Raw genomic sequence first — 19,828 nt, 5'->3', positions numbered from 1 at the left:
TCACTTTAAAAGGCCTAATAATTTAGTCACAGTCAGTATCTTAAAAAAAAGGAAAATGCTTCCTTCATCAGTCAATAAATAACTCTGTCTCATGTTTGCATACTTCTGTGGGATCCGACTGCTGTCAGGAGAATCGCTTTTTATCTGCCAAATGTCAACTTGCCATTTCTTTCCATGTTTTCAGTGTTGGTCTGAAGCTGACATGAGGACAATGATTAGGATGTATTGATCTGATGATTTATTGATCTGCTGTTGTCCTCAGCAGAAAATAAAAGGAAAAAAAAAGACACACAAAGAAAAAGAGAGGATTATGTTCACAGGTGGTCCCTCTGAACCTGTAGGAACAGGGACTCCAGAATTTTACTGATGTTATATTCATTTTATGTTATCAGACAGGTGCTAGTTAAATGATGGCTTCATTCCTCAAGTCTTGTAGTAATCAGGCCGGTGGCTAGTTAAACTGACCTCATTTTCCCAAAAAAATGTGAAAAATCCATGATTTAACAAAGTGGGTGATTACTTTTATACACAGGGTCAGGTTGGTTTGGATAGTTTTTTTTTTCACCTCAAAGTAAATTATAAAGTGAAATGAACAAAAAAGGATTTTGCTTTTATTGAGGTTACCTTTGGTGTCATTTTTTTTATGTGACAAAAAAAAATCAAACAGTAAAAATCTGCAGAGGTAAATTTGCTTCACAAAACTGCAGATATTGATGGTCATTCATCTTAGGTGTGTGGTATAAATCTAAGTCCAAGTCGACATGTCTTAAACAAAACTGATTAAGAAATACGTGCATTTTTATTTGAACGTCCGAGTTCTATCATAAATCAAAATCTTAATGAAAAGGGAGACTTTTCATTTTTTCTGATCACCATTTTGCAACAGTATGGCAGAACCGTGCGTGGGCATCACTCTGAATAGCCGGAGGCCTCTTAACATCGGTGGTCTACCGCCGTGGAGCCACAGCTCCTCCTCCTCCTCCTCCTCCTCCTCCTCCACGCCTCCAGCTGATTTGTCAGAGGATCCATATGAGGGCCTCTGGGAATTAACCCGCGGCGCTCCGATTTCTTTCCAGTGCGGTGTCTGAGGTCAGCTGCCCACTGGCCATGGCTAACGGAGAACTTTAAAGGGGCCAAACATTTTAACATACAGGTCTAAACTCATCTCAGTAGATATGAGTACAAGTACCACATTTTTTAAAAACCTTCATGTGGGTATGGAAGGAAAAGAAAGTATGGAGAATATTTTCAACCAAAAACTAGACTAAGCATATTATAGTCAACATTTTGTACTAATATTTGAGAAACTTACTGTGCATGTTTACTTATGCACAGTCTTGTAGAGCAGCCATGTCATTTCATTTATAACACAACAAATAAAAAACTGTACTGTACATTAAATAGATTTGTAGATGAAATATATATATACATTTTTTTCTTGGCATACATCAAAAATTCATTTTCAACTTCTGATACAATTTTGTTACAGATAGCAATTGGGAAAAAAAAACAAAAAAAACTATTGTGTTTATGGATTTATTTGCATTTTATTTTGGCTGTTTGAATGTTGATGACACTTTAATCACTGCTGAACAGATGCTACAAAATTGTACCTCATTGTTTTTGGAGCGCTGACAATGAATTTTCTGTTGCGTTCAAAGAAATATTGAAAATACCGTATAATATTAGCCAGTTATAATTAAGCAAACATAAGAAGATGGTTATTCAATGCATTATTTTACATCTTGGCACATTTCAGCTTTCTCTGAACCTCGTTGTTGCAAATGTAATGGCTTTACTCTCAGACGTGATACTTTTCTCTTTTACCTTAATGCTTCCTGTTTGCTATCCAGTTCTCCTGTCCAGTCAACTTGTTTCTTTGATTTGTTTCTGTCCTGATTGCCGCCTCCTTGTGAAGATTTTTTTTTTAAAAATTTTCTGTGCGGCTCTTAAAGAAACCATTATCAAGTGAGGATCCTTTTGATTTATCTGCTGTGATATTCAGACGTGTCTGGGATCTAACAGACTCATTCTGCTGTTGCTTCCTCTCATTCTTCAGAGCAGCCGTGTCCAGCTGTGAAGACAAACAGCTGGATTGTTACCCCGCCAGAGATCCAGAAAGCCAGAGCCTGAAGTTTCATGGATATCAGTTGGTAAAATTGTTTGTCATTCTGCTGATTTGGCAACTGGATTCCTTCATTGATGAGCAAATGACCACAAATAATATAGCAACAACTTAAATAGAGATCTTTTCAAACGGTTCCGTGAAAATGTGATGAATTGGTTCCCTAATTATTGATTTAACTTACTGAATGAAAAGATAATTAATGATTTATTGATTATACACCAGTACAAGTTAGTACAATGTCAAAGTACTCCATACCACAAGGAACTGCACTCTCACCATTCCTTCTCCATAGGTCCAGTTTATTAAACTTAATATACGGTAGATTAAAAAATAACAGTTCCTTACAGTAGATATTTACAAATAGGTATTTGTAGATCATATTTAAAGTAAATACGTTTTTTAAGATGGATATTAAAACCTTCATTTTATACTTTAATTTAATTGCATATCTAAATAATAACCACAGAGAGAATATTGCCTTTAGAAACGGACACAGACATTTTTTTTTTTTTATATTGACTTGTAGATGCCATTACCATGTTGATTTGACTGTCTGAGTGCTTTCACACCTGTGCGTTAATTAGAACTTCACCCATTAGCTGCAAAAATCAAACCACAGTTTGCTCTGTGTCAACAGGTTGCAAAGTGTGAATATCTAAAACAGATGGAACAAAAAAACATGAATGTGTGAATTATTTTAATAAATTGATATTCAGACCTCCAAGTAAATTTGATAAATTCTAGATAATTAATTTTAAGACATGAATCACACATAGATGCAGCATTGGTGTGATGGGAGATCAGTTTATCCACTAGATGCAAAGTTCTGCCCTGCCAGATGTTGGAGACACAATACAAATGATTGATATTCTCACTAAATGTTGCATTAACTTAAGTATTATTATTAAAAAAATAATGTATAATTCTGGTTTATGTGTTTAATTATTGCAAGATATTCAAACATGCCCTCTGTCTGTCATTTAAAGTGGTAGAATTAAAATAAAATAAATATTTTTTTACCCTTTTCACTTTCATGGCAATCATATGCAGCCAATCAGCAAAAAAAAAATGATTTATGGAAATTACTGGACACTTTTAGTGAACTAAAGTATTCAAAAGTAAGCTTATCTATTGATTACATGTTCAGATGTAATATGTTGATGCCCTGATTGCATTATGAATTCCTGCAATGCCTCATTAAAAAAAATAAAAAATAAAAAAAATTCACCAGTCACATTGACTGAGAGGATAGGAGTGAGACACTGTAAACCAGAGAGGCATGGTGCCAGGAGTACTTTCTATGTGAAAGAAGTTATTAGCAGGAATAGTTCTGTCAGTGGCTCTGTCTAGAAAACAGACACAGCTAATAATAACTAATGGTACCCAAGTTAATGCAACATTTAGTGAGGGTATCAATCATTTGTTTTGTGTCTCCATCGTCTGGCAGGGCAGAACTTTGCATCTAGTGGATAAACTGATAAACAGGAGCATGTGTAGTGTGTAAAAAGAAAGATCACACAAAATGAACGGAGCAAGAACTGCAAATACCAGATAAAGGAATAACAAGAGAAGATGGTGATAGGGTTTTTTTTGTTTCAATGCAATGCACTGTGCAAAAGTGGAATTGAATTTTAGACGAATAAATAAATCCCATGTAACACTACAAAATCAACCCTACATTTCTGAATTTTAAAAAGCCAGTTAGGTTTTGGTTCATGACTTGAACCTAAACCTAACACCCCAAGACATGGAAAATGACCAGTCTTTTCTATTGCCCCCCTGGAAGTAGTCATGGCCAACTATCTGACAGTCATTTATTCATGTTTGTCTTGATCCCAATCAACAACCGGAGACGACAAGGGCAACGAGAAGAAACCGAGCAACAAACCTCAGCAGTACAAATCCAGTCTGAAAGGGGAAATGAGATATTTCAATTTATTTTTAATTGAAGTTTCAGTTTGTTTGTTTTCATCATCTACCCTCTCCTCCTGGTAAGGTTGAATTCCTCTCCGTCTCTCCCTCTCCCTCTCGTCTCGGTAAATATTACCTTGAGGTGAATAACTTCACCTGCTGTTCGGCTGCTCTGCCCCTGAGCCTTTTTTCAGTCGCAAATGAAAGTGTGTCTGCTCCAAACGCCGTGTCCATTTGCAAGGTTGATGAGAGGAAGCGAGGCCCACACGGTCCCTGCACTATAATTTCATTCACTCGTCCACAAAGCAATCATTTTCACAGATTCTCAAATGGCTTCAAATGCACCGCAGAGTTTTTTTTTTCAGTCTGCGATAATGTAAGTTTTAACTAGAATCCCTTTTCATCGTCACCCCTTAATCTTTTCACGTCTGAATGAGCGACTCCAAAAGGATTTTAAAGCCCTAATTTAATCCGCTGCCTAATTTCAAAGTGGATGTCACATTAATGCTCACTGAGAGCAGCAGAGTAGTCTGGGAACCAACCAGAGAACAACTGGGAGGTTGGTTACGAGGTTTTGTTTGAGATTTAACTTCTCTGACCTCGAAGAGGAAACAACTTTTATGAAACTTGACCTTAAGACCTCTTGGATTTGTTCATAAAATCAAGAAACGGAAGCATAATTGCTCCTTTGCTTTTTTATGTGAGCATCTCAAAACTGGGGGAAAAAAAAAAAATCCTTTAAGCTGAAACAGTCTTAGAAATATTGAAGGACCAGTGAATATTTTCCGATAAAGTCCGCTCAAGTAGATTACAAGAAATTTTGTAAGGAAATATGAGGAAATGAAGATGAGAATCAGGAGTTTATAATTTTTGTGTACATTTATACTTTTAGTTAAAATGTTTATTTTTTCCAAGCCTTTAAGAAAGCTTGGAACATTTTTTGCAGAGCTGAAAAGTGTTAAGTGCATTTTGTGTTATTCTAATGTGTCAAATTCAGATAACTTGTTAAAGTATCTAGATGAAAAATGCCTTAATATCGAACCGACCTCCAAATCAACTCTTTTCCCTGATGAACTGTCTAAATATGTTATCTTGAGCGCCATTGTTATGTTTGTGTGCATATTTGAACATTTTTGTATAAATGTGTTTAGTTCTGCAGTCCTTTGCTTAAAACCAGTGCTGGCCTCATTTGGTTGAAGCAGTTTGATTCCCCGTTTTGTTTTAAAAACCATGCAGCTTTTCAGTCGTCACTGTTTTTCATATAAAAGCGTCTTACTCGGACGCGGGCCCCGGTGGCGGAGAGTTGGGTGATTGGAACACTTTTTGCCTCGGTTATTTAAGTTAAATGACTTTAATGTGTATTTATGCCGTTGACATGGTTCAGTCTGACACCATACTGACAACCTGGTAATACGCTTTGTTCACTGATGAAGACATCAACTCTTTGCGTGACCAGTGTTATGGAAATTCTTTAATAAAAACGGCAGAAAAAACTGTTTAGATGACTCCGACTCTGGAAGTTGGAGAAGTAGAGCCCCAAAAAATAAGCTGCACATAACGCTTTATATATTTTCACAGTTAACCACATTCTGTCTTTACACAAAGATGCATATGGGAAAGAAAAGAACAAAGGGGGAAACCTCAGGCCCTGTCAGGAACAGAAAAACCAACTCGGTGCATGGAAACCCTTCTTGCTCTCTGTGGTTCTCACCTGCATTATCTGACCTTTCAAATGCTCCTCCTTCTTGCACTATGTGCTAAAATGTTGCTTCTGTTGGAGAGGAATGGCTAAACAATGAAAGAATACATGAGTTCTACCTGATGGTGTTGCAGTGTGACCACGTGTTACATTCATTCCTGATTTTCACAAATTTTTTGGTTTGGAGAAATGTTTAATCAGAAGAGTTGTCAAACCTGCCTCTGCCCACATTTGACTTCACCCTGAGCCATGACCGGACCGGCCAGAGGTGACCGGAGCTTTTAGAAAACTCGAGCACACTCGTGCCAAAAAAAAATAAAATAAAGCAGTAGCTTTCCTTTTGTTCCCCTTCTATTAGACATTTAAAGATCCTTGCAAGTGCAAGATAAAAAAATTAAAAATACAAAAAGACTCTTAAAAAATTTAAATGTAGGGGGAAAAAAAGCTCTATTCACATTACAATAATTAATGAAACAGGGTTTAATAGCATTTTAGAGTATTCATTAGAAGAACAGATGACTATGAAGTGTAAAAGTGAAGCAGATGATTTAAAGCTGAAACCTAAAACAGTAAAACAGTAATTCACTTTAAATGAAAAATCACAAACAGCTTTTGAACTGAAAACTTTCCTGACTTGTAATAACTGAAATAAATCAACTTGTGGTCTGTTGTGTGAAAGCAGTTTAAAGCAGTAAATAAAGGATTAACACCGGCTGGTTTATCAAGGATTAAAGTGACATGACGGCTGCTATCTGTCTTCGCGCTAATATTGACAGACGCTGTTGTAGTTTTAATTGTGTGAACCATATTGTTGTGGAAAGATTATGCTCCGTACCTGAAGCCCCCCTCCCTCCCTTCCAGGCCCATCTGTACACACTCTCTAGTTTTCGTGCTGCGTCCCATTAAATCCCAGTGTCTTTTTTTTTTTTCCATAGCTGAGGTCTGAGGTAGCTGTTGTTCATGCCGACGGTGGACCGCGACATTCTGACAGCGAGAAGAAGCTTAAAGCTCTCACTTAATCCCGTGACGGCCATTACAGCAGAATGGCCATGTTTCAGGCAGGGAGAAAAGAGAGTGGTGGTATCTAAAGTGGTGGATTAGGGGGGGATTAGCGGCTCATCTGCCTGCCGAGGGGCTGATTAATCCAGCTGCTTGGGTTGTTCAGGTTCAGGGGTTGGAGGGGGAGAGGGGGGATTCGAGGATAACAAACAGGTTAGAAAAATATTGGTGAGAGATTAGCAGGATGGGAAATAAAGCTTGTCATTATCAACATCACAGGAGCGTCAGGATGCCGATTTTGACACAATTTATCCAGCTTTTCGGCCTCATAAGGGGATATTTACTTTTATATTACTGAACGTGCCATATGGCTCAGGTAGTGGCAGCATCATGCTTTGAGGCTGTATTGCTGCAGTGGATAATTTCATTATTTTATGACAAGTCATGGTCAAATGTTGAACCAGAATTATGGCAGGAGCTTGTCGATTAATACTAAAATGTTGTTTAAAGTTAAAAAAAGATTTCTTATAAAGAAATGGAAGCAGATTAGTGCCAAGACATGCATTCAGAATACAAGCTGCTCATCTTCTTTACTATGAAACTATTTAAAAAAAATGTCTTTATATTCTGGTATAACGTTTAAGTCTGTTCGCTCAATGCACTTTGACAACTTTGGCTTCAACTGACCAATTGAAATAGTGTGAAACATATCGCATCCCTCTTCACAAAAGGGAAGAAAAAAAAATATTTCTAGTTACTCCTTAGCTTTATTGGTGTGTGATCCTTTAAGCCATCAGACTGACCCACATTACACTTCATTACTCGGCAAAAGCACAGAAGCACAATCTGTCCAACACCAAACAAGTGTAAACCCTACTTGATCCATCCCTCAATGTCATCCCTTCATCCTCAAATCCAACTGTCCACTCAGAAACACTCCTCCCTCTGTGTCTGGGCCAGCACCTCCTTTTCTCTGTTTTTTTTTTTTCCAGCCACCCCTCTTACACTCAATCGCTGAAATCAGATTATTACTGACGTATGCCAACATGAAGACCTCCCACTGTTTATCCACATGCAGCCTCATTCTTTATCTTTCGAATTGGGAAGGAGCATCTGGTGCCAAATGTACATCTCTAAACTACAATGTTACAGCAGTCAATGGGGAAATTGTTGGTGGTAAATATTAGACATTGCTTGAATATGATGTCGGTTGATATTGACCAATACCATCTCATAGAGTTAGTTGTTTAACCAATCACTTGTAATTGTATCAAAATTAAAAATAAATAAATAAATAAATAAATAATAAGGCTTGCAAGAATACAATATTTTATTAAAATATACAAGTTTTTTTTTCCCTGTAACACCATAAGTACTTTGTTAGAATATCCTATTAATACTTTCTAAAAATGTTAGATGCTGAGGAAAGCAGCCCAAATTTTAACATCCCACCCAAAGCAGTTTTTTTCTTTTTTTCAGCATAAAATGAGCCCAGTGGAGTGGAAACCCATCCGATTTGGCAATACTGTGTCTGAGTGAGATGTTTTCACATCCAAACTGTCTGTGTGATGTGATTGTACCAAGCTGTACAGTTGTGTAGCTAGTAGGAAAATTCAACTGCAGCAGCCACCATTTAACACAAGTAAGCCAGTTCCGAGACAGGTTTAGATAAAGTATTGCAGAACTAATATCACTGGCTAAATGTCAAAAACTGCACAAAACGGTAGCACCCTTAAGAGCTCATGTAGACAGTTTATATGAACAAATATGATTGATGTGAGGTTAGTTATACTTCAAATATGTTCTTGTTTGCATACATAAGGGGGGGAAAAAATCATTGTCCAACAATATGGAGCACAATTTAAGGTTTTAATTTATTTTTACTGTAGTGGAATGTATATTTTTTCATTTTTATTTTTTTTCTGATAAATCATCAGTGAAAAACGACCTCTGCCCAGAGAAAGAATCACTGGATGTATACCAAAAACCAACAAACAAAAAAATCAGACTCAACTTCAGATGAAGTTGAAGCTTTGATAGTGAAGTTCAGGTTTGTCTTCGACTGCAGGGATTCTCTAGCTGCACCAGAACATATTTCACTGAGCTCTGTCCTGACTCACAACACATAATTCTCAGGTCTGAGCCCATCAGAGACTGCCGGTATGCTTCAGGTCAGTTTTTTTGCCTTCAGCACTGAAGCGCAGTTTTCTCTGCGGACCCACCGCTGGCTGCACACAGGCTGCATCCGAAATGTCTTTTTAGATTCAAGAAACATCTTGAAGTTTCCAACCCCTTAAAAGAGATTCAGAGTGAAATCTTGAGAGTAAATGTGGAGGATTTTTTTTTTTTTTTAACGGTCAGTGATTGTTTGGAACACACTGCGGACCCACCAGATTTTAATTATCAACACATTGTGTTCCCTTTATATAATGTGTGCCAATCGGTTTAGTATTATACAAAATAACTTATCAAACCACAGCAAGATGCCCCAGAATCTTTAATTTTAAGGTATCGGACTGACAAATCTGATCTCACCACTTTTGTTATTTTTTCAATTTAAGCCTGCACTTCAGCTGAAATTATTTCAAAACCTTCAGTGCATGAAATTACAGCTGCCATTCACTGTTGCCTAAAATTCAGCAGGCTTTTAGAGAATTAGCTTGTACTTTAGCATAGTAGCTAACGTTAGCATGCTAATATTAGTAACATTAGTGTTAACATGCCTTCATGTGTAGATTTATAATTCTCACTCTGATTGGTGGTGACAGTCGTACATTAGCTTCAGCATATTCCAAGCACTGACAAAATTAGCTAGCTAACAGTAATTAACAAAAAAAATGTGTGGTAAGATTAGCACCAATTCCTGGATGCTAACTCCGTAACTGTATAATGCTCCACACACGCAATCACACATTCTCACTTGATGAATTATTACAATTCAATGGTTTGATGGTTTATATTTTATCAAAATATAAAAGCACCTCCTCCAGTGGAATTCCAGACAGCCGAGGTACGTCGCCCTCCAAAGTGTATTTAGGCAATTCCTCTAAAATTCAGAGTTCACAGATGATTTTGTGATTAAAGCTAACAAGGCAGAAACTTGCAGTCTTAAAAGAAAGAGGGACTGAAAATTTTAAAACTGTACATAATTCTAACATATATTTCTGACAAGGTAAGCCAAACAAAGCTGACATTGTGTGCACACCTCATATTTGTTGACAGTCGATGCTGGGGGGTTACTGCAAAGTAAAATAAATAAATAGCCTTTCACCCTCAAGTACCTGATCAGGTTTGGGGACATTTCTTCTGATCCTTTCATTTTCTCCTTGATCTTGTTTGCAGGGTGTCAATATTCAAATGGCTATACATTTACATTTTTATTTTTATTTTCTGTGTTTGACATCATTAGAAAGCTTTAGAATCCACACTTTTTGTAAATAACTCAAAATGTCCCCAGGATGACTTGTTCCTATTTTTTTTTCCTACCCAGTTACAGATTCTACCATGGAACTCAGGTCATGCTTTAGAAAATGAACAATTATTTTTCAACCACTGAACATTTAAAAAGACAAGAAAAGCAGCCAAACCGAAGGAAACAAATGCTGCATTTGTGTCTACAGTGGTGGATGATTATGTGAGGTTTTACACGAGTGTGGGTGTGTTTGTGTCATTGTGTGTCTGAGACGTGCGATTTTTCTCTTATTGACTCAATCAATCACATGGTGGTGTGATAACAGAAGCATTGTGTGTGCGCGGACCTGTTCAAGTGGTGATTGACTTTAATTACTAACAGTGATGTGAGGAGCACAATAATGTTCCCTCAGTCCCTCTGCTGCTGCCGCTTTCTCTCCTCCTCACATCATCCATTTATATAACTGCACACAGCCCCACTGCGAGTGTGTTTTTGTGTGCTGGGGCCAGTGATGTAACTCAGAACAGTGGAAGAAAATGGCTGTCCACTTTGTCATCAGTTTTTTTTTTTTTGTCAGACTTTGTGTTAAAACCACAAACCTATGATTGTACCTGAGCAGCATTGAGTTTTCTGATTGGACAACAGTCCAATCAGAAACTAAAACGTACAGAGACCCCAAACTGAACCGCTTCAATATTGATCATGTGCAGAACACTGGATGCTGGAAAAATAAAGATTTCACTGTGTCTCATGAGACAATGAAGAAATAACTGTGCTTAATGATTTACTATAATTGTTGTATTGCAGGGTCTGACTTCACTTAATTGCCTTTGATTATGCATGATATTTTCATGTTATTATCGTGGAAATGATACTGAAACAGGAAGAAAAGGCTTTGTTGTTTTGTTTGGCGAGCCTCTCACCCTCCAGTAATATCCCAGATGGTGTTCGTCTCAGAACAAGTTCTTTTGATTTAGACTCTAAAATTTTCAGCGCAGTCTTTCTGCACATGACATATCATCAGTCAGACCTGCTATTTTATAGCAACGGAAGGATGAAAGCTCTCTTTACATTCTACCGCTGTTGACACATTTCTGACTCATGTTAGATTCCAAAATTTGATGTTTTTTTTATATGTTGTAAATGTGTTCAAAATGAATTTATCTACTAAAAATTCATATTGCTATACCTTACTGAGGTTTAGAAAATTAACAACAAACAAACAAACAAACAAAAACGTTTTTTTTTGTTTGTTTGTTTGTTTTAAAAAACTTAATCCAAGGGTTAAAAAATATTTAATTTCTCCAAAATAATCCTGGGTCTGATAATTGAAATTTTGACATTGCTAGCCTTAATGAGTGCTGACGTTTTGCAATAATTTCTATTAGTGCAACTTCTGCTAATGTTTGAATACTGGAACTGACTGTAACTCATGAAGCAATCAGCATAAGAAAGGCAACTGGTGCACTGGACAGTGTGTGTGTGTGTATGTGTGTGTGTGTGTTAAAAGCAGCTGTTCGCTTGTGCATCGCTGCATATTGGGCGGCTCACTAATCAGTCAGTGTTAGCAGTGATGCTGCGGGTTAAATATGCATGCAGCAGTGTTGCAGCATCTTTAATTAAACGATCGTAATCCTCCTGTTATTCCTGTATGAATTGTTCATGATCATTCTGCTGCCAATTAACACTGAGACTCGACAAGTCTGCGTGCGCTTCTCCGGCAGGAACTTTTATTTTTCATGAAGAAAAACAACCTTGTGACTTCAACGCGCTGCAGGAGGATTCGTGAGAGAGGAAGCGGCAGATGTAGAGCCAGCCTGACAGCGGGAAGCATCGCGGCACCTTTGCTGCTTCACACCTTTTAGCTTTTACACCTGAACTCTCGTAATGAACAGCCGCATCATTTCTGGATCTGATTTGACACCAATCAGGTCACGCAGTGGGGAAGAGTGTCTGTTATAATTACCTGAAAAGTAGCTTTACATATAGGAATTTATCAAGTCAAAGTAAGAAGAAAGCACATCTTTCCCTTTCAGAGATTCTTGTTGTAGGTCTGTATCCAAATAATCTCGGAGAATAAGCACAATTAAAATCCATCTTGGCAGGGTCGTGAGGTATGTCCAGATTAATGCAATGAGAAAATCAAAAGTATAAATCATTAAGGGGTGCATTAACACTCTCTTTTTAATCTCCACTTACTCACTCTCTTTGTCATGTCTAACAGTACTTTAATAAAATCTTTTAGAGAAACTTTTCATTATCAAAGTGTTTTGTTTTCTGCCTTTACACAAAGAATGATTCAGAAGATTAATTACGGTGTTGGCTCTCCATTTGAAGCTTTAACAGCTTCTGGGAAGGATTTCCATGAGGATTGGGAAGGAATTTCTGACCCTTCTTCCACAAGCGTACAGAATTTGTAAGGTCAGGCACTGATGCGGGATGATGAGGCCTGGCTCATCGTTTCTGCTCTAATGTTACCTATCTGTTGCCCACTTCTCTACCTCTCTTAAAGCTGCAGTATGCAATTTTTCTAAACTGTTTGCATATTTGTTGAAACTGTCTCTATGCTGTGACGGTATGCTAGATAATCTAAAATATTGAGCTCCTCCGTCTTCTCCCAGTGCAGTCTAGAAACCAATCGAAGCCAGAAGGAGGATTTTAGCGCTGTCAATTGCTCCTCCATGTGGCGCTGCTCATTCCCTCTCTCCCTCCCCTCTTTGCTCTCTGCTATGCTGCCGCTGGTACAGCCAGAATGCTCCGGCTAGTTAGTTTTAAGTAGGTAATTGTAAGTTGTTTCTCCACCATTAGCACATTTAGCAGTGTGGTCATTAGGTTTATGAATAGTGCTAAGGCTCATCTTCTGGCTCTGATTGGTTGGTTTTGGTGCATTTCTTCAGACGGCAATAACAGCTCAGGGAGGAGGTGGAAGAGATTTGATTAAAATCACCATCTGGTCTTATTGGTGCTTCGTTTTGGTGGCACCACAATAAGTCAAAAACGAAAAAGCCTAAATTTACCAAATTACCTGCAATCTCAAGTAACTGTTGAAAGTGAAAGTTTTTGAAACAATTATTTCCTATTTTAGCACGGGAAGTGTTAAAAGGGTTATTCAGCATACAGAAACAAATCGAGAAATGTTGGCTTTAATTGGGCTAGTTTTACTAAATTGGCTAGGAGTGAAGAACGAATGGCAGTCTGCACATGCTCGTTCAAAGGAAAATAACTCTGCAGGGTTGAACTGTGCTACTAACCATCTGCCAACATCTGACAAGGCGCGTCACATATGAAGAACACACCGCAGCTCCCTCACACTGCTGTAACCAATGACAACAACCAAAAGACTCGTGGCTCTTCCATGCAGGGTTGAAAGTTTTCTCATTTCAATAATATTCCACATATTTCCTCCTGCAGTGTTTACTAATTAGCAGCTGATTCTTCTTCTCCTCGCCTGCTGCATGAGGTGGTTTGAGTTCCACCACATCAAGGCATCAGCTCCAACTTCTGAGCAGAAATTGGACTTCTTATTGGACTCACCTACAGCTATTAATTAGAGCTGCTTTTCTTTAATTTCAGCAATTATTCCCCACCTGCAGCTCTTGTGTCAGTCCCAGCTGGATGAGGATTGGATCTCTCTGAATACTTTTTCCTGTTTGGGAAGTAAAAGAAAAATGAATTAAAAAAAAAGGAAAAATCTCTGATCTAAGAAAAGAGCAGGTGTCACTAATAGCATTAATGAGATGTTCCTCGTAGACAAAAGTGTTAGACATCGCATTCATCTCCTTTCGTCTTTTTGAATACAGAAGATGAAAACTGTCGCATCGTCTTTAGTCAGCCTTTTTACGCTCGTTCTGAAGTCGTGCCATTACCTGCTCCGGCAGTGCCGAATAATCGACTCCCACCGTCCTCCTGTTTATCCACTTTAATCTGGCGGCTCTCGTGAATCGATGCTAATGTGCTCTATGAAATGTTCACTCACTGCCACTGCTGCTCTTCCTGATTAAATATTGACAGAAGAACATCATGCTTTGGTAGCTTTCTAAATATATTGATCTCACCTGAGTTCTGTACCTGCGTCGGATCAGACCGACTCCTCTTATCAGAGTGGCACCAGCAGGAGGAAAACTCGCCAATTCTTATTTCACAAAGTGCCGTGTCTCTTAACTTATGCTCAGGCTATGTCACATTTTTACGGCAACGTGAACTCAGTTCACCCTTAAACTTAAAATCAAAGATTTAGTTTCACTGCCTTTCTGGTGAAAGCTTTAACATTTGCTCATGGGGAGGAAAGTCATTGGTGTCCAGCTTTTAAATGATTTATTTTATTATTTTTCTTTTCCAAGGGCGGTGTGAATATCAAACCGCAGCAACAATTTCTAATATAAAGAATTTAGTGAATTTATGTTTTTTTTTTGTTGTTGTTTTTCTCAATCTGCACAGGGTCAAAATTAAAAATACTGACTGAAATATGTTCATATTTTCTTTCTTCTTTTTTTTTTTTTTACCTAGGTGCTGCTGAAGGCTCTGGAATGTCTTTTAATTTGACAAAGTATTAACTTTTTGTTATATTTGCTATATTGGCTGAGTGTAGCTTGTAGTTTTTCTAAGCAGCATAATGACATTATTCATTAGCCTAATATTCATAACCGTGGGAAAGACCAGGGAAAGAGCTACTAAGTTAAACTGTGGTTACACAAGTTGGGAAAGTGAAAGCCCCTTTCACAACACACTTTGAGAGACTAAGGCACCTTTTAGCAACCTTTGTGTGTCTAACAATAATGAACTGATGCAGTGAGGGAGCTGGAAGTCAGCCCGCCCTGTTACACCCAACTCACCAAGCAAGGTTGTCACAACTCTGCATTGGCTGACTTCTATAAGAGGAAGCCGGTTTTGCAGACCAGGGAACAATGCAGTAATGAGGTTTTTGTAACGAGCTGGCCTGCAGGATTCACCCAGGTTCAAAATTCACACCAAGCATGAATGCTTGAATGAAATCTCCCATGTGGAAAGGCCAAAATGCCTTCCAGAGAAACGTTTCATGGTAAGCAGAGACAAACCGGCTGTTCTGCCTGAGTGACAAGGACTTTATTTCTCACAAAAAAAAAAGAACATTTAAAATTCTGATGGTTTGAAATATTGTATTGAATCACATCCCAATATAACATTTTTAGGACTCATCATGAGTGCGTACGTGTAACAATAACGAGTTCTGCAGCTGTGATTTCTTAGCATTCTGTTTAGGAAAAGTTGCGGGGTTTAGGTTGACTGAGGTAACTCGTCGGGGCATTTTGGTGAAGCAACAGATTCCACCTACATGTGGGTGAAAAACCTCCTGATTCCTCCTCTGCTGCCATAGTGCATCCTCCCGACTGTGCAGCCACCGTGTTTCTGTAAATCCCAGTCTGTCCATTTCCAATGAGGGTCAGCTGTGAGGGAGGAGGATGAGAGGAAGGGGCAGCAGCATCGGCATCGCTGAAATCTCCCAGCCTTCCTGAGCGAGGTGAGAATCGCCGGCTTCAACCCTGTGTGGGAGGACGAGAACAGGAAGCACAGCTAATTATTTAGTATTCTGAGGAAAGATGGAGGAAGATGCGGCGTGCCTCGTCAGTCTCGGCCTCCGGGTCAGCTCGGTAATGAAGCCAAAACTGAAAGCTTCATCTCTGAAAACCTCCATCAGATGATTTGCGGCCTTGCAGCTTGGAGTCCAGAGGTCAAATGCTGTAAATCCGAAGATGCTGTCCCACCGAACCCATTACTCGGACTAATGTTGGAGGTTTTTCTTTTTTTCCTAGCAACCCACAGAATGTGAGCAGATCACCTCAATAACACCGGCTCTCATTAGAATGAAAGAGAACAAATTCAGCCAGCAGCTCAGAGGGCCCTGAGGTTTGAGGTTAGCATAAAATGCTCATCTTCCAATCAGCGTCTCACCTTTCCAATGACTCCATGTGCTAAGAAGTACCTTTTTTCTGTTTTCTAGGAAAGCGCACTGATCTGCACAACTACGTTGTCTCACTGCGCTTTTAAAATACTGCAGAAAATAAGAATGTAGACCTGAGCAGCACTTTGGTTTGCATCTGTGGTTTGTGAAGGGTTCTATAAATAAAGCTCGGCTTGACTTGACCTAACTTGACTTGTTGTCTCACCCTGAAAAAATGAAAACAATTTAAAATCAAACTACAACCTCCAGATTATTACAAGAAAATACCATCCTAAAACAACCTGAAAGGGATTTGGTTAAGATAAAAATGAAGACTACACAATTAAGGTAAAAAAACAAAACCTCGGAGCAAAACAAAGTGAGAATGTTTCACATTGTAATTTTCCTGGAGCACACCCTGCCAGCTCTCCTTGGTTATTCACAAAAACAACAAGCCTTAGTAAAATCCATTGCTCTTACAATGTGCTTTACATTATTTTAAAAGTTTTTTTTTTTTTCCAAACTAAAAAAACAAAACAAAAAAACTTAGCATTTAAGATGTATACTTTTCACACTTATGATGATGAATTGTAAACCACTTTAATGAAGTTGCTTTTAAGTTATTTGTCCTTCTGTTATTAAGCAGACAGCATTAAGTTTCTGTTCCAACTTAAATCATTGTGACGTTTATGTCTTACATTACCTAACATTAAGTTTTCCTAGTGCAACAATTAAACATTGGGATCCAGGACCCTGACCACAGAATAAACACGACTCATAAACTGTTGATAAAAGGAAAAGAGAGGCAGGGGGAGGGGAAACAATCAGCATCTGATTAAGCTGGAGGATTACTGAACCCCACAAACCCCCATAAATACTTCACTTTAGATCATTTCTCTTTATCACATTACCACGCTTACATTAATACTGTTGTTAACCTACATATTTGACATTAGTACATGAGCTCATTTATTTTTCGCAGGACTGATTTGTGTCCTGCTTGAACTCTTTTAGGTTGTTTACTCATAAACACACATCACCGTCTGTGATATCCGCTCTTCGTGATCATGGTTCAACATCTTATGGATTGAATGATGTTTCAGGCGAGACTGTTCACTGTAGATTGGCAATATGTTGTCTTGTGGTTGTAATGCTCTATCTATCTATCTATCTATCTATCTATCTATCTATCTATCTATCTATCTATCTATCTATCTATCTATCTATCTATCTATCTATCTATCTTAGTCTTCATTTGTCTTCAGTAGGATATCTTGATACTGAAGCTGTTGTGTATTTGTTGTTTTTTTGTGTGTGTGACATATTCATAACAGTTAGAGTTACAATTTCCTTGAAAATGTAAATATAATGATTAGTTAGACGTGATGTTTGTGAGCTTTGACAGCGTGGGAAAGCGGCAATATAACAATCACTGCCACAGTTGCGCGAGTGACAGATAAAAGAGCAGAAATCACAAACACAGATGAATGAAATGCCAGAAAATATGACAAATGACAACTTTTCTTAGTGTGTTTTCATGTGTGAACGCTTGTCATCTCTTTTCCGTCTGATTGCTGTTTCACTCTGTAGCCTGTAGACTGGAAATTAATTGGAAATTACACATATTCAGGCTCTATATATTTGTGATGACTGTCTGAGTTATTAAAGGAAATCTATTACTGCACGCTGCCTGCCCTGTAGATTTAATGACATGTTGGTTCAGTGTGCAGAAGCCAAATAAGAAATTATGAGTTTTCTCTGCTCTGTTTTCAAACAGTTAACTTTTAATCATCTCCAAAATAAAGACAAATTAAATTATGTTGTCACCTCAATCGTCTCTGGTATTAAGAGTTGTAATGTAAAATGAATGTGCACAAACTGACACATACACAGAGCAACCCAAAACACTTCACATTGTTTGGCTTAATGTGATTTTTTTTTTTTTTTGTTTTGTTTTGTTCCATCAACAAGAGGATTTTAATTCTAATTCTCTTCCTTAATCTGATTCTTTTTTTTTTTTAATCCTCATATGCTTTCATGTGTTTTAATCTTATCAGGGTGCAGGATGAATAACAAATACTTAACAAAGGAAATAATGCAATACAAAATTAATAAACAGGAAGAGAAAGGCAAGTTAGTACCCGTAATGTTTGCAACATTTGTCAATTAAATTTATATATTTCTATAAAGCGTCTACTAGGAAACCTCATAAAACTTTAGGCCAGGAAAAAAAAAAAAAAAAAATCTAACTTAATGGGGCCCTTAAAATCTTAGTTTGCCAAGAAGATGGGAACAGATCTAGAACACAAAAAGATAAAAAAGGGTTTATAAAATATCGTTTTTTTTACCCTCTGAATAAGTTGTTTACATCTTTGTGTGTGAAAACATACAAAGTTTGAGTTGGTGTGAAATGTTGAATATAATCTGCTTCTAAAAGGTATCTCGAAAGATTTGAATGCTTGAAAAAAGTTGATAACTCTTTTACAGGTATGTTTTTTTGTTGTTGTTGTCTTTAAATGTTAGGATTTGCAAATGGATTTAAGAGATTCAGTGAAAAGGAACTAGTTTATAAAGAAAGTGAAGTCAAAGCTGCTCATCAAGAACTGTATTTGTATGAAATAACCATTAAATGAAGTGCTCTGTGTCCTTGCTTTGATTTCTGACTGTGAAACTTGTTTTAATTAGACATAAGAAATGAAAATAGCAGGTAGGAGGACCTATGGCTTTCTGAAAAGACAGCCTTGATGATGAGCTGAAACTTTTCGTTCTGTATAGGAGAAAACAGATTAGATGGATGAATGCAGAGTAATTATGTGGCTTCAACTGAAAGAATACATAAGGTCGTTGTATAATACATATTAATGAGCTAACCTTTTTGTTTTTTGATTTTTTTTTTCCCCAGTCCTTGCAAAGCAAAGCTCAAATGTTGGTTGCAACTTGTCTGGAGGGAATGGGACTTCTTTTTTTTTGGAGGAGCATCATTTTTTTTTCAATCCACTTTATTTTTTTAATCAGTGTTAAATTTATTGGTTCTTAAAAGTGTTCATCCGTCCACTTATTTGTCACCACATGACAGGAGTGATGCCCTCACCTCACCTTTGGGGATTCAACGTTGCTCCCAGGCTGCAGGAGACATGCAGTCTTCTAGACTCTGAAAAGTGTCTGGAAGCCTCCAAAGAGAGACATAAACAAGACATCGTGATCAGATCTCAGGTCATGCAGTGTAAAAACAGAAACATGCAATTTTACGTATTTTTTATACTTCATTGTTTTATCCACAACTGACTGTATTATTTTATCCACAGCTGGAGTAGCAGGCACTCCATTTAGAGTGCCTGCTACTCTTAACTGGACATTTTGAGATATGCTGTTTTGCAGTAGTGCACCTGTTGGAAAAAATCATTAACCCGCCGTCATGCTGTGTGACATGCTGTGTCACACATGCTGTGTCATCTCGCCATGTATACTGGTGTTGAAAAGTGCAATACAGATTTAAACATAAGGACAATCATCTTTCGGTAAGCTGACCGGCAATGTTCAGAAACAGGAGGGACAAGGGCGAAGGGGTTTGCTGCGCAAGTAAACTGTGTACTCCATGTCCAGCTGTCTTTCTCCTCTGCTGTTTCCCCCGCAGGAGCAAGTGAGGAGATACTATTTTTTTTATTAATTGCGAGCCCAGAGATAGTGAGGTAATTTCTGCCAGCGCTTCTATGCTGTTAGTAAGCAAACCCGCTTACTAAATACTTTATATATATATATATA

At 37.8% G+C, this 19,828-nt stretch overlaps 2 long non-coding RNA genes across 2 annotated transcripts in view; both read right to left on the bottom strand.

Moving 5' to 3' along the window:
• LOC107836018 (uncharacterized) overlaps positions 1-19,828 on the bottom strand; it is a 577,303-nt gene that overhangs the window by 85,394 nt on the left and 472,081 nt on the right. The window lies entirely within an intron of this gene.
• LOC103136853 (uncharacterized) overlaps positions 15,271-19,828 on the bottom strand; it is an 11,719-nt gene continuing 7,161 nt past the window's right edge. The window contains exons 2-3 of the long non-coding RNA XR_476072.2: positions 19,163-19,236; positions 15,271-15,668 (exon numbers count right to left, since the gene is read on the bottom strand). This is a non-coding gene — a long non-coding RNA (uncharacterized LOC103136853). The remainder of the gene's footprint in view (positions 15,669-19,162; positions 19,237-19,828) is intronic.

Source organism: Poecilia formosa, unplaced genomic scaffold (genome assembly GCF_000485575.1).
Source record: "Poecilia formosa unplaced genomic scaffold, Poecilia_formosa-5.1.2 Scaffold35, whole genome shotgun sequence".
NCBI lineage: Eukaryota > Metazoa > Chordata > Actinopteri > Cyprinodontiformes > Poeciliidae > Poecilia > Poecilia formosa.
Note: the sequence above shows the minus strand (reverse complement) of the source record. Positions and strands in the feature narration are given on the sequence as shown.